The following is a 13,604-nucleotide window of genomic DNA, read 5'->3' on the forward strand; positions in this document are numbered from 1 at the left end:
GATAGGCATTAATTAAAAAATAGAACCCGTGATATAAACCTAAATTTGGAATAATATTGTTTTTGTATTACACATTTTTAATGTATGTATTAATATGAATATATTAAATAAGAAATTAAATCCATGATACAAAATAAATTTGAATATTGTTTTTGTATTAAACAAAGATTTTATTTTTTAGCCTAAAATGACTTAAATCGAAAGATTTTAAATACGGATATAAAATGTTTTATGTATTGCCATTTCTAATCTTACGTTTCACCTCACAGCTGAAAACCTTTGTAAAGGTTGTTTTTCCTTTCCATGCTCTTTTCGGCACGGAAGCTTCATTCAAATAGAAATACGTGCATATTATCCTTCCGGCATTAATGATCCGGCATTATTGCATAGATTATTTCTAATTGTTTTTCCAAATTTTTCCATAACATATTTTTTTAGAAACAATTTTAAGAAATTTGTAATATTCTTTATAAATGCTAAATCTCTTTAAATTTCTGGCATAGTTGATTGCGTTATTTTGCGTCGAATATTTCTATTGACTTTCCAAATTTGGTTTTAATAGCATTACATTTTATAAGCAATTACAATAAATCTGTAATTTTTTTTAATAAATACTAAATCTCTTTAAATTTCCGGCATCATTGATTACGTAAATTTTGCATCGATAATTTCTAATTAATTTTTGAAATTAAGTTTTACTAGCATACTATTTTATAAAACATTTTACGAAATTTGCAAAATTAATTATAAGCGCTAAATCTTTTTAATTTTAAGGTTCACAGAAGACACTATAAAATAAAAATAAAAATTTTATGTTTGTTCCTTTTGTTATACGGGCTCTTCTCAAAAATTGGGTACAATAAAGCTAACTGCAGTTAATTTTAAATACTACTGATATTAATGTTATATGCCCTAAATATTCAACACTTATGCAAAATGTATACTTGCAATATACTTTTCGATTTAAATAAAATTAGCGCTACAATAAATGTTTTTATTAAATTTTATAACATCAGATTATTTTAAACAATAAATTTAAGGGGGAAAATATCGGCGTTGAGTACAATACATGATTTGGACAATCCTATATTTCGCTAGTAAGAAAAATATAATTTTGTTGCAGAAATATTTAATAAAAATATAAGGAAACACTTAAATATTTAAATTATTATATCGAGGACTGATAATAAGTTTAAAATAATATCCGTTTTCAGTAAAATTAATAGAGCATTTTTGCTTGCTACTTTTCTTAAAAAGTATCAAAACATTAAATTGCTGTTTCTAAAAATATTTCACATAGTAAAATATAACTTCCCTATGGCTGATATTTGCTCAAGATATTATTATTCCATTATTATTAACTGTCCTGTTACTATTAACAATTAATATTATTATTAGATATTATTATTAACTGTCCTATTTAAATTTGATAATCTAATTTTTGCGAAAAATGTTTCTGGTGCTGCTTTGACTCAGTTAACATCATTAATGTTTTAAATTTGCCTTTCAGGGGGATGCATTTTTTTTAGGGTACTTAATGGGAAAACGCTGCAATAATTTATGTTCAATTCTGCAACTAGACAAAATTATTAATTTACTCTATTTTACTGTAAATCAAAATATATACGATACCCATGAGTATATGTGACACAGTAATATGTTAAGAAGAAGTTAAAGTATAAATTTTTATTCAATTCTCCCGATTAGATTATGAAATACTTTCCTAATTTTAAAATAATAATTTCAAAAACGTTTATTGCAAATAGCAGCTATTTTTTACTTTCTTATTTTTGCATGGGTTATTCTTTTGATAAACGCATTCATAAATTGGCATAACTAAAATTATAAAAGATAATTTGATTTGAGTTTTTAATTAGAAAAAATATAATAAAAGGAAATTAGTTAAAAACATCCATTTTGTTGTTCAAAAATTTTATTTTTTTTATACATAATAATAATATATTTAACATGAAAAACACTAATAAAAAATATGTATGATAATTACAAGAAACATTTTAAATTATTATTTTTTAACTAACTAACCAACTAACTATTTATTATACTAACAGGGCGAGTAGTAGCATAAAATATGTATTTAAAGTTGAGGTTTGTTTTGAGAAATAATGAATGGATGTTATTCTTATTTTTTTTAAATACTTTTATCCTAAAAATTGCATGTTTTGAAACTAGGTAAAGTTCTTTCATAGAAACATTATTTTTACAGCATAATCTTTATTTATTTGTGCACAGTGATGACCACATTGACGCAATCATACCTTAAAATTGATTGCGGAACGTAACCTCTATGATTCCACTGACCCATCGTGGACAGTAGCGGCTTTACTTTAATCTTTATATTATTTTTTGTATCAAAATTAAGATAGAAAAAAAGAATTGATTACCGATGCAATTATTATCCCAAAGTTCAACATATCATTACCTTCATACCACTTGAGTATTTAAATTTAGAAAATAATTCAGCGTAATTTTTAATTTTTTCATTAAATCAGATTCAAAATTTCACATTTTGAATCAATATATACATATTTTTCTTTTAAATACTAAATTTAAAAAAAAAAAACAACTAAAATATAATAATCATATTCATTTTTGTAAAAGTAATATTCAATATTCTTGTATGTTGATATTTCGTTCTATTTTGTTTAAAATATTGGTTACACTTTATAGTAATTATCTCTACAAATAATTAAAATAAATATATATTATTGCTACAGTCAAAATTAGTTTAAAAACTAACAATATTATAATAATTAGTTACATAAAAATTAAATATTTGAATATTTTTCACATTCTTGATTCTACAATTATATTTTGTTGTAACTATAAAACTTAAAAAAAAGCTATTGAACAATTTTTAAAATTTTAATTTCAAAAGCAACGTTTTATGTTTTAACGGTTTCTTTTTTTTCACATAGTTACTTAATGAATTATAAAAAATTCACAAATCTTAATATATTTCCTTCGGAAAAAAGAATATTTTTTTACTATAACACAGTTAAGTGATGTATTTTAACGAAAATTATTTTATAAGAAATGTTTTCATAATTTACCAAAGCTTCGATACCAAAATATAAAATTATTATAATTTACGAATTCATCCCCCAAAAAAATCCCCAAAGGAATCCTTCTTTCTAGAATAAAATTAATAGAATACTAGAAAAGCAACATTAGTCATCATGAAAATAATTTTTTGATAGATACATTTCTACAAGGATCGTAATCAGTTCAAATTTTATTTTATTATTTCTCTATCTTATGAAGCATTTAACGATTTTAGATTACTGTTGCTTCAATGTAGAATTTTTTTTTCACCCAGAAAGAAGATACGGCTCCGATTTTAAATCTTTCTCACCAAAAAAAAAAAAAAAAAAAAAAAAACATTTCCCCCATCTTCCTTTTAGAAAGACGTTTAATAACACACTCATCATATCGAGCAGGTTTCAAAGCATCGAAATGCTTGATAAGAAAAGTGGGGGAAGCCCCCCTCCTTACATTTCAAGCACATCGTCATTTTTCAACACGAAATTTTCCATTCTTGTTGTATTAGTTCCTTTCGGTGACGAGCAGTGCCACCTGGTGGTAAACTTAGAAGCCCGCCAGACACGCGCATTGAAAGCCGGCAGATCGGCCATGGCGGACAAATCGCGGGCCAAATTTGGCAGCAGTGTTCTTTAACGGAAAATGACCGTATCTTTTATCTTTTTCATCACCATCGTTGGGGAGGAGGACCTCGTAATGAACTTATAACTGCAGAAAACGATCTGAAGATGAATCTTGGAGTTTAAAGCACTCCGGGATCTTTTCTTGCATCTTCCATTGAGGGACCTTCCTTTTGCTTCCGGCGATCTTCTTCAGAACCCCTCTGTCAAAATCGAAAAAAAGGGGGGCTTAGAGAATCGTCTTCCACCTCTAAATCTCTAAGAGGATTACCGAAATAAAGGTATGTCCTTCTTGTTTAAAATTGTCAAATTTTAAAGTGAAAAAAAACTGTATCTGTTTTACATTGTTAGAAATATTTTTTTAAAAATGACGATAAGATTGGGGGATGAAATCGATATTTTTTCAGTTTCTCGCGTACCATGCTTCAGTATCGGCTGATATCGGAAAATCATAGATATGATCGATTCTATGGAAGTTACCTATACTTTCCTTTTACCTTAGAAACCGATACATAGCTTTTATCGGAATTAAATTACGCTCCCCACGGCATTTATGGAATAAAATAGAAGATGACATTTTAAAGAAATACTGATGCACCGTTTAAGTAATCTTCTGATTTTTAGAATTTATTTCTCGTCTGAGAAACCTAAATTTTTTAATTTTGATAAAAGTATGAAAACGTATTAAATGTTGAAATGCATTTTAACTAAATTAAGGCTTTTGAAACAAATCAATGTTAAAAACCTTTCTTTTCTTACGTCATTTAAATCTAGTTAAATGAATACGAATTTAAATATAGTTTGATTCTATTATTTGAACTGGAATTAATTTATTTGAATTGGAAATCTATGCTCCAGGTTTTTGTCTTCTCTGAGCTATTTAAAATAATGATTTTATATGACTTTTGGTTTCATAATTTCCCTACAATGTTTTAGTTAATGATATTATAATATTACATTTTGAATCCCGATTACGTGCTTTGCTAAATTACGTTGAATTTTCATTTTAATGTAATATTTTGCTTTTTAAATATATACGTAAAATTAAGCATGATGTAATAATGCTACTTGTGTTTGTTTGATCACGTGGTTTAATTTAATCATGAATTATGAATTTATAAAAATATAAAAACAAATTTCGGAAAAAAATTCAGAACAATTTCAGTTCTGCCAGTTTTTGAGTTTACCAATAGGTGTCTGCAACGTATCATTATTTTTTTTATTATAAATGAACAGTTTTAATTATGATATTTGGCAAAAGAAATATTTAAATTATTCGATATTTATTATATATCTTGTGCATTTTGACTTTTACACTTCTTTTCTCTGTGCTATTTAAAGAGCTATTTCAAACGAAATTTTATTTTTCTACTTAATTAGGCATTCATTTTCGTAACTTTTATAAAGTATTAGCTGATAAAAATTATAAAATTGTACACTTTTGCAACTTTTGTTGAATTACAATTACGTGTTTGTTGAAGATACATTTCGTTAATTTAAAACATTAACTCTATAAAAATAATATAAATAGAATGAAACATAGCATAATAAATCTCGTTGTTTTTAAAGGATCTTATGATTTAGATATCTCAATAAAATTCAAAAATGCGCAATTATTATATATAAAAAAAAAATTAATTCCGAACTGCATCTTAAAACCTTATGAATAAGGATTCCATCAGCTCTTTTGAGTCCATTAATTAATGCTTTGTAACATTTTTTTTATTATTCTTTATAACTGTAAAATTTAGAGTATAACTATAAGATCTAGAGTTTCAATTTAGAAGTCTAATAAATACTTTTGATTCGAAAATATATATTCTACTATTTGATTTGAAAATATATTTTGCAGATTCCGAGTTTTCTTTTTGCTCTTTTCAATTTAAAGAAGAATTTTAAATGAAATTTGGTTTTTCTTATGTAATTGGGTATTTTTTTCATAATTTCTATCGAATATATCAATTTAGATGTCTAATAATACTTTATTTGATTGGAAATATATTTTGTAGATTCCGAAATTTTTTTTGCTTTGCACAATTTGAAGAATAATTTCAAATGAAATTTCTTTATGCAATCGGATATGTTGTTTCATAATTTCTATTTAATATTTCAGTGAGTGAAAATTTAAAAAAAAATACACTTTATTGTAACTTTAGTTGTATGTCTATGCACTTTAAAGAATAATTTCAAATAACTTTTCTTTATTTTATAGGGAATTCTGCTTCTTGATTTCTATAGTCTATTTCCGTGAATAAAAATTGAAAAATCATACTTTATTATAACTTTTATCCGTGTTCAATTTCACTTTTAATTTTAAATTTAAAGCATCGTTTTTTTGCAAATAATGTAATTAAGATAAAACCTAGCAATATAATAATATTTATTTTTGAGTTATCTTATGATTTTAAAAATTTGTTCTTTTTACAAACTAGAAATTGTCTTATTTTTATACGATTATTAAAATCAAATAAAATTTGAAGAATCATTTGAATTTAATAATATGAAAAAGATATTTATTTATTTTTGAGTCTGATGAGGATGATGAGATTGATGTTTAGAAACATTTATATATTTATTCTTCATTCTTTTATAAAATTAAAATTTAAGCATTCCACAAAATTTTTTATTTATTTCTGATATATATTTTTTAGATTCCAGATTTTACTTTTATATTCTCAGCACTATTCAATGACTATTTTCATGGGATATGAATTTTTAAATTTAATTTTCTTGTTTGTCATTTCCATGAAATATTAGAAAGAAGGAGAATTATTAAATTACACTTTCTTGAATAAAAATAAATTACGTTTTCAGATAAATTTCGTTGAGTCATTTTGATTATTAGTAAATATTTTTATACATTATGTAAATAACACAGGATTGTTATACTGCTTGTTTTTCAGTTTAAATATACGCTTTAAACTTAGCGTATATTAATATATTTTTTTATTTAAAAAGAATATGTTACTGTTAATTTCCATAACAAAAATTAAAGAAAAACAAGGTTTCCCCAATTTTATCCAAATTATCGATGCACAATGATATTTGACAAATCCATGGTGGTGGGACGATTTAAAATCGTAATTTTACAGTTTTAGTTATGAATGTAAACAAATATTATCATTTTACACACATATATACATCTTTACAAAATGAATTTCGATAAATATATTACTATTATAAAAATGTTCATATTATCGTTGAATTATATATAATTTCATGGAGTGTTTTTCTAAGGAGTTTTATGCATTTTGCAATGCTAGTAATCAAACATTTTATAAAGAATTATTCTTTACAAATATATTTTAAGATATCTACACATTTCTGAAGAGAAATTTATCTGTAATTACAGTAGAAACCTCGATCCATCGTTTCTGAAGGGACTATTTATTGGGAACGATAGAAGTGTATAAACGATGAATACAGGACAGCATAAAATATAAAATTATGTCTTGAAAATCTATGGAGAGTGATTAGGTAGTAATAAACTTGCAATAAGTATATTATAAATAAGAAACCATAAATGTAAAATCCTAAATGAAGAATATGGAAAAATATTTACTATGCAAAAAATAAATAAATGCATTTATTTATGTAAAATATATAGAAATATTAGTATGAGGACACTTTTTTCTTCTAAACGCAGATAATAAATTTTCAACATTCATTAAAGATTGCAATTCTTTTTGTAAATTAATGTGAATACGTAAAGTTTTTCATTGTTCCAAAGGCTTTGAGGCCTTTTCTAAATGTTTGCACAACTTCTGGTTTCGTTTCATCGTCTTCATCTGAATCATTTTACACTTTTCCAATCGTTATTCAATTTTTGAACCAACGTCACTCTACAAGTTTCAACACTTTCATGTACAAACGTAATACTTGAAATGTTTTCTCCAAATTGTTACAAATCGTCATTTTCTTCTTCATCAAGCATCAGGAAATACTGCTTTTTTTCTTCTTAAAACAAAATAACTTTATTTTTTCTTTCAAAACTTCTGAAAGTCCCACTGTTAGAATTTTCATTCTAAAATTATGGTAAAATAACCGGCAACAGTCTGTCTCTTCAACTAACCCTAAAGTTAACGGTAAAGAACATTTTTTACCTTAACTGTTTGGAGCCGTTTACAAAGTATGGTTATAAAACCATGAATAAAAAACTATACGGGTTTTAAACCATTTACAACTAGCATAGTTTCAAAACTATGAAAACGAAATTTAACTGGATATAACAGCTAAGATTTTCGTTAGGTAATGGACATTGGAGAGTGTGGGCACAAATTGGGTAGTGCAGGACATTGGAAACTCTTCATGTATAAAATGTTCTGGAGGAAATATTGTGGTGTCAGCGCTGTGACTCGAACCCCAATTCCATCGGTCATGAGACTGTCATCTCGGCTATAATATGTACTCAGTTGAAGGGAGTTAAGTGTCTTCATTAGGCGAGCTCAGTTAGTGCAATAAAATTCTGGTTGTTTAACCGTATTAGGTGAAAACAGTTAACAAACTATTTTTCCTCACAGTTAACAGTTTGACTACCATCTTATTTATGGTTATTTAACTATTTTGTTTGAAAATGGTTAAATAACAATTAAATATATTGCTATTTAACCATTTTTTATGTGAAATTTCTGAACGATAGACGCAGGAATCTTTTTAGAAACAATCTAAAGGGGTATTACTAACATTATTAGAAACGGATTTTGTGAAGGGAAAACAAGACGATAAATACGTGAAAATGAAACATGCGGGAATGATGGATGGAGGTTTAATTAATATACTTCAAGTTATTACAGAAACTTATTAAAATTTTATTCTGCATTGTATAATTTGATAATACGATTGTTTTAACAACATTTATTATTAGCAATATTAATTATGCTATGGAGTACATAACTGATTAAGTATAAATAAATGGTGGGAATGTTGCTAAATTGTAAGAAAAAAGAATCATACAAAAATTCTCAGTAAGGAATTTATAACTCAGTGTTTCACAGCGTATTTACATTTCGAGAATTGATGTTATAACATAATTACAGAGTCACTATGCACTTATAAATTAAGGTACTTTAAATTGTCAATAGAGTTCCTAGAAGTCTAATTTTTAAAACAAAAGCTTATTTTTTAAAAATATTTGCATGTATTTAGCATGAATAAAGTTTTTTTCTACATTGAGCCTCGGGACGCGTGGACTTTTCGCATCCTTATAATTTTTTTAAGGAAATAAAATTTTTATATTATCAAGTATATCTCTCCACTTAAGTAATTCATTTAAAATTATTTCGTAAGTTTTAAATAATATTTATCTTTTCACACTAAATATAAGCAACATTTTAATAATTCTATTGATTTTATATTGATAGATCAATAGGAAAATGTAAATACAATATAGTATAAAAATTTAAAAATAATCGTTGATTCAAATATTATATTGTACTTCATAAATACTTGAGTCTTTGGTTTTGCAGAATATTTATTGAGACTGGATTTAGCAAGAGAGAATATTTGGGACAGATATTTTTATCGAGGAAAATATTTCGTGCATCCCTAAGCTTATTAATTTATTTTCAAGAATATTTCACAAACAAAAATTTTTTTGGTTGTTAAAATCAGCTTTAAATAAGTCAAATCTTGAAAGTTTTTTGAAATATATAAGCGATTGCTTAAATTACAGGGGTAGAAAAATGAACTTAACACTTTTTCTAAAATTAAATTTAAGATAAAAGCGATCTCAGTGTTATAATACTGAAAATATAACACACGTACATGAAATAAAAAAATACTACTGGGTGATTCTCACGAAACATGACAATTCACTGTCCCTTTCTCCAAGATCTAATACTATAATACTAAAAGAACTTTTTTTTTAAAATTAATAAATAGCATTGATGTTAGCATTCTAAAATGACTTTGCACTAGCATTGACTGTTTTGTATACTTAAAAAATTTAATTGAATATCAGAATGTCATTTTCCTGGCATGTAACAAACAATATTTCCAATAATAACTAGCTTCAAAACTTCCCATACATTTTTCAAAATCTAATTTTTTTTTATCTTATCCTATGTAAGCATTTCTAGAATATACGCAGAGGGTATTGTTTACTAAAACTTCGTTTAAAATAATTTTTTCTGTCAATAATTTGTTTGTCCCATGAAAATCTGTCATTTTCCTGGCTACTTTTATTTAGTGATTTCTAACCAAAATAAGCTGAGCTAGGAATCAATATCTTATGTTAATAGATTGATTAGATACCCTCCTATCTGAACATGTCTTGTTGCATGAATAAAGAACCAATTTTCTGGCTCAAAATCTATTTCAAAAAATTTTTCAAGGTGAGTAGGTTTTTATGCTGTCATTTTCCTGGCTTCTTGAAATCATTAATAACAAAAACTACATAGATTTATCTGAGTTATTTTAAGAAATACTGTTGTTTTCTGCAGAATATAAACGTCTTCGGCCAAAATATTAAATTAAAGTAAAGTTATATGCTATAAAATGGCGAATTTGTCATTATCCTGGCTGTCATTTTCCTGGCTTATGAATGCCAGGACATTGAAGTGTTACCAGAAATTCTTTTTAACTGCTAATACTGTAAAGAGGGAAAGCAAATATTAACCTAATACCAAGTTTATGTATGATTGTAATATGCTTAGATGTAATCAAAGTTATTTATTTATTTAATGATTATTATAAACAATTTTATTCTGTACATATCAGAAGCAATAAAAAATTTTGTTTCCTTCTGCAGTGGATAAAAACAATTAATTTAAGCAATTTATGGCCCATCTAACATAAAGGCTTAAGTTGAGTTACTTACTATTAACTTAAAATGACTGTTTTTTAAACTTCTAAAGTAATATGTCACTTTCCTGGCGTTCAAGATTTGGTGAATTTCCATTTTATTTTTTTTTCTCGAGCAAATGTCAATAAACTACACTGCTGTCTATAAGATATTAATAAGTGTAGCTAAAGAAGTATACAAAAAAAATTTTAGATTATTTTGAAGACTTTAAATTTGAAGAAATTGTTTGGTCCGAATTGTCATGTTTTGTGAGAATCACCTTACTATCTATATAATACTATCTATAGAGAATATAGGAGAATAAAAGGGGTTTAAGATAGAACCTTGGATGATAATCTTTCGTATTATCATCCAAAATAAAACTACAATTCTGAGAATTAGTCCCAAACAATTAAATGACATATTCTTGGAAAATAATGAACTAGAGGAGGTAAGCAGTTTTGCATTTTTTGGATGAATAATTAACAACAAAGGAGGAACAGATGAATATATACAAAATAGATTAAACAATGTCCGAAGGAATTGATGAAGATATACTAAATAGATTAGAGCAAAGTTCGAAGGAACTGATGAAGATCTACTAAATAGATTAAACTAAGTTCGAAAGAACTGATGAAGATATACAAAATAGATTAAACAAAGTCCGAAGTAATTGCTGAAGATATACTAAATAGATTAAACAAAGTTCGAAGGAACTGATGAAGATATACTAAATAGATCAAACAAAGTCCGGAGCAGTTACGCTATTCACAATAAATTCTGGAGATAAAAAAAATAAAAATTCAATGAAAATTAGAATTTTCAATACTAATGTTAAATATGCCCTACTATATGGATCTGAGACATGGCACTGTAATAAAACTAACATGAAAAAACGTTAGCAACTGTTTAAAAAGAATCTTGCGTATCAAGTGGTTTCATAAAATTTGTAATACAGAAATCCTTAGAAAAGTAAAACAGAAAGCAATTGATCCGGAAATTAAAAAACTTAAATGAAAATGGATTGGTCATGTTCTACGTAAACTTGAAAAAATTATAGCAAACAAGCTTTTTGATTGGAACCCTCAGGACAATAGAAAGAGAAGACCTAAAAATACTTGGAGCAGGACGATTGTAAGCGAATTGAAAACAATAGGAACGACATGGAGAATATATGGCCAGAAATAGAATGAGTTATGATAGAAGCCCTATACTCCAATTCAGGATGAAATGCGTATTTCATTGACATAAAAATACGTACTTTTTCAAATTTAAGTTGTGATTAGTTAATAGATGGTATATTAGAAAGCTCTAAGGACTGAATAATTTTAAACGGATGGCTTATATGAAATTGAAAAGATATATTTAATTCTTCATGCATTAAAAATAATAATATGAAATATTTCCTCGACAACAAAAAATTTATAATCTTCAAAAATGATTAAAACGTTTATGTTCCGTCGTATTACTGAATAGACTTTAATTTATATAGTTTCTAGATTATGCATAATAAATATATAATAAATATATATAGTTTCAAAACTATTTGTAATGTTAATTTACCATGAAAAAAAATTAAGAATTAAACTAAATTATTTAAAAGTAATATTTTAAACGAATTCATAAATTAACAAATAAATGCACGGAATAAAACTTGTTAAGTTATTTCTTTCTAAGCTGGAATTTAAATTAGAATTTCATTTGATATATTATTTTCATACCTTCCGTAATTAAGAGAGCCGATTAAAATTAAACAAAACTATTAGGGAAATATAATACGAAACATAAAACAAGATAAAAAGTTACCATTTGGAACAAAGCAGTATTTATTTACACTATAATTTTTGAAATGAAGTCTAAAATATGAGACAGAAGATATTTTCTTGAATTTTATTAGAATATTTGAAACAATTTTGGCAACACTCAGTTGAATGTGCTCTGAATTGGTATCAATCATATATATTTCGAAAATGGCTGTTAGTTTAAACGCTGACACGAGAGAAAAAAAAACCCAGAAAAGAACAATTTTAGAGAAAGAAATATAATGATAGGCTGTGAAAAAGTAGATATTCTCAACGACATCTAATAAAAATACTAAAATGGGCCATCTTTAATGGACGAAGAATTGGTCATCTCCCAAAAAGTACATCTGTATGTAATCTAAAGGGATGAAAAAACATTTATGTGCTTTCAGTACATAATATATATTTCTCTCCAAGTAAATTTAATATCAGATTTAGATTCTTTCTAGTCGTATGGAACCCACTACAGTGAAACGTTTGCGGAACCAGTAATAAGTCCACTATATCCAATATATATCCAAAATTTGTAAAAAAATATTTTTAGCATATTGCAGCAGTATTGTTGGAAATAGTGATTGTTATAGGGGGGGAGGGAGATAATTTGCTTTTTAAATTATAAACTATGCATGTAGAGTCTTTCTAAAAAGTTTACTTATAAAAAATTTCTATGCATAGCGTAATTTTAAATCGGAATTTTAAGCAGCACTTAAAATATTCTACGTATAAAGAAGTGTTTGCCTACCTATAACGAACAAATTTAAATACAGTGCTTTATAAATTTATCTTTTATATTTCCACCATTTTAAAGAAAGTTGTATTTAAAAGTTAGAATTTCTCTGCAACCAATCCAGTTTCACATGTGCTATGTGTTTGTTTTTGGAAATACTGGAATATATAACACAATAATATAATTTTGGAACTTTGCATGATATGTATAAAATTACAGTTCATTTTATAACACATTTAGTAAAAAATATAAAAAAGTAAATTTAACCGAATAAATGATTTTTATACCATAGAGCTAACATGATAAAATTATCAAATTTTACCATGTTTATCAAATTTTAACACACATTATAAAATAATACTTTATTTTTAATTTTACAAGAATCATTACCAAAGTATACAATATATATATACATATATATATATATATCTGTTTCTACATGTTATTTTTACTTTTTATGATCTATTTTTATGTAGTTATTTTATAAAAAAAAATTTTTGAGTGCTCCTCACACTATTGTATTAATATATTTTGCTTTGGCTTTATTGATACAATATCAGAAAGCACTCTGTTTTGCGGATATAATCGTGTGGGCTGAAGAAAAGATTATATCT

General features: G+C 25.8%; 1 protein-coding gene across 10 annotated transcripts in view; it reads left to right on the forward strand.

Moving 5' to 3' along the window:
* The first annotated feature begins 3,596 nt into the window (after nt 1–3,596).
* The window catches only part of LOC107446947 (protein still life, isoform SIF type 1), a 249,448-nt gene continuing 239,440 nt past the window's right edge, over nt 3,597–13,604 (forward strand). For 4 of the 10 annotated variants that reach the window (XM_071177062.1, XM_071177069.1, XM_071177064.1 and 1 more), the window contains exon 1: nt 3,617–3,961. The gene's annotated coding sequence lies outside the window, so the exon portion shown is untranslated. Of the gene's footprint in view, nt 3,962–13,604 lie in introns of all 10 variants that reach the window. The other 6 variants (XM_071177065.1, XM_071177071.1, XM_071177067.1 and 3 more) reach the window with 3 other exon arrangements.

The sequence above is a fragment of the Parasteatoda tepidariorum genome, chromosome 2 (genome assembly GCF_043381705.1).
Source record: "Parasteatoda tepidariorum isolate YZ-2023 chromosome 2, CAS_Ptep_4.0, whole genome shotgun sequence".
In the NCBI taxonomy this organism is placed as follows: Eukaryota; Metazoa; Arthropoda; class Arachnida; order Araneae; family Theridiidae; genus Parasteatoda; species Parasteatoda tepidariorum.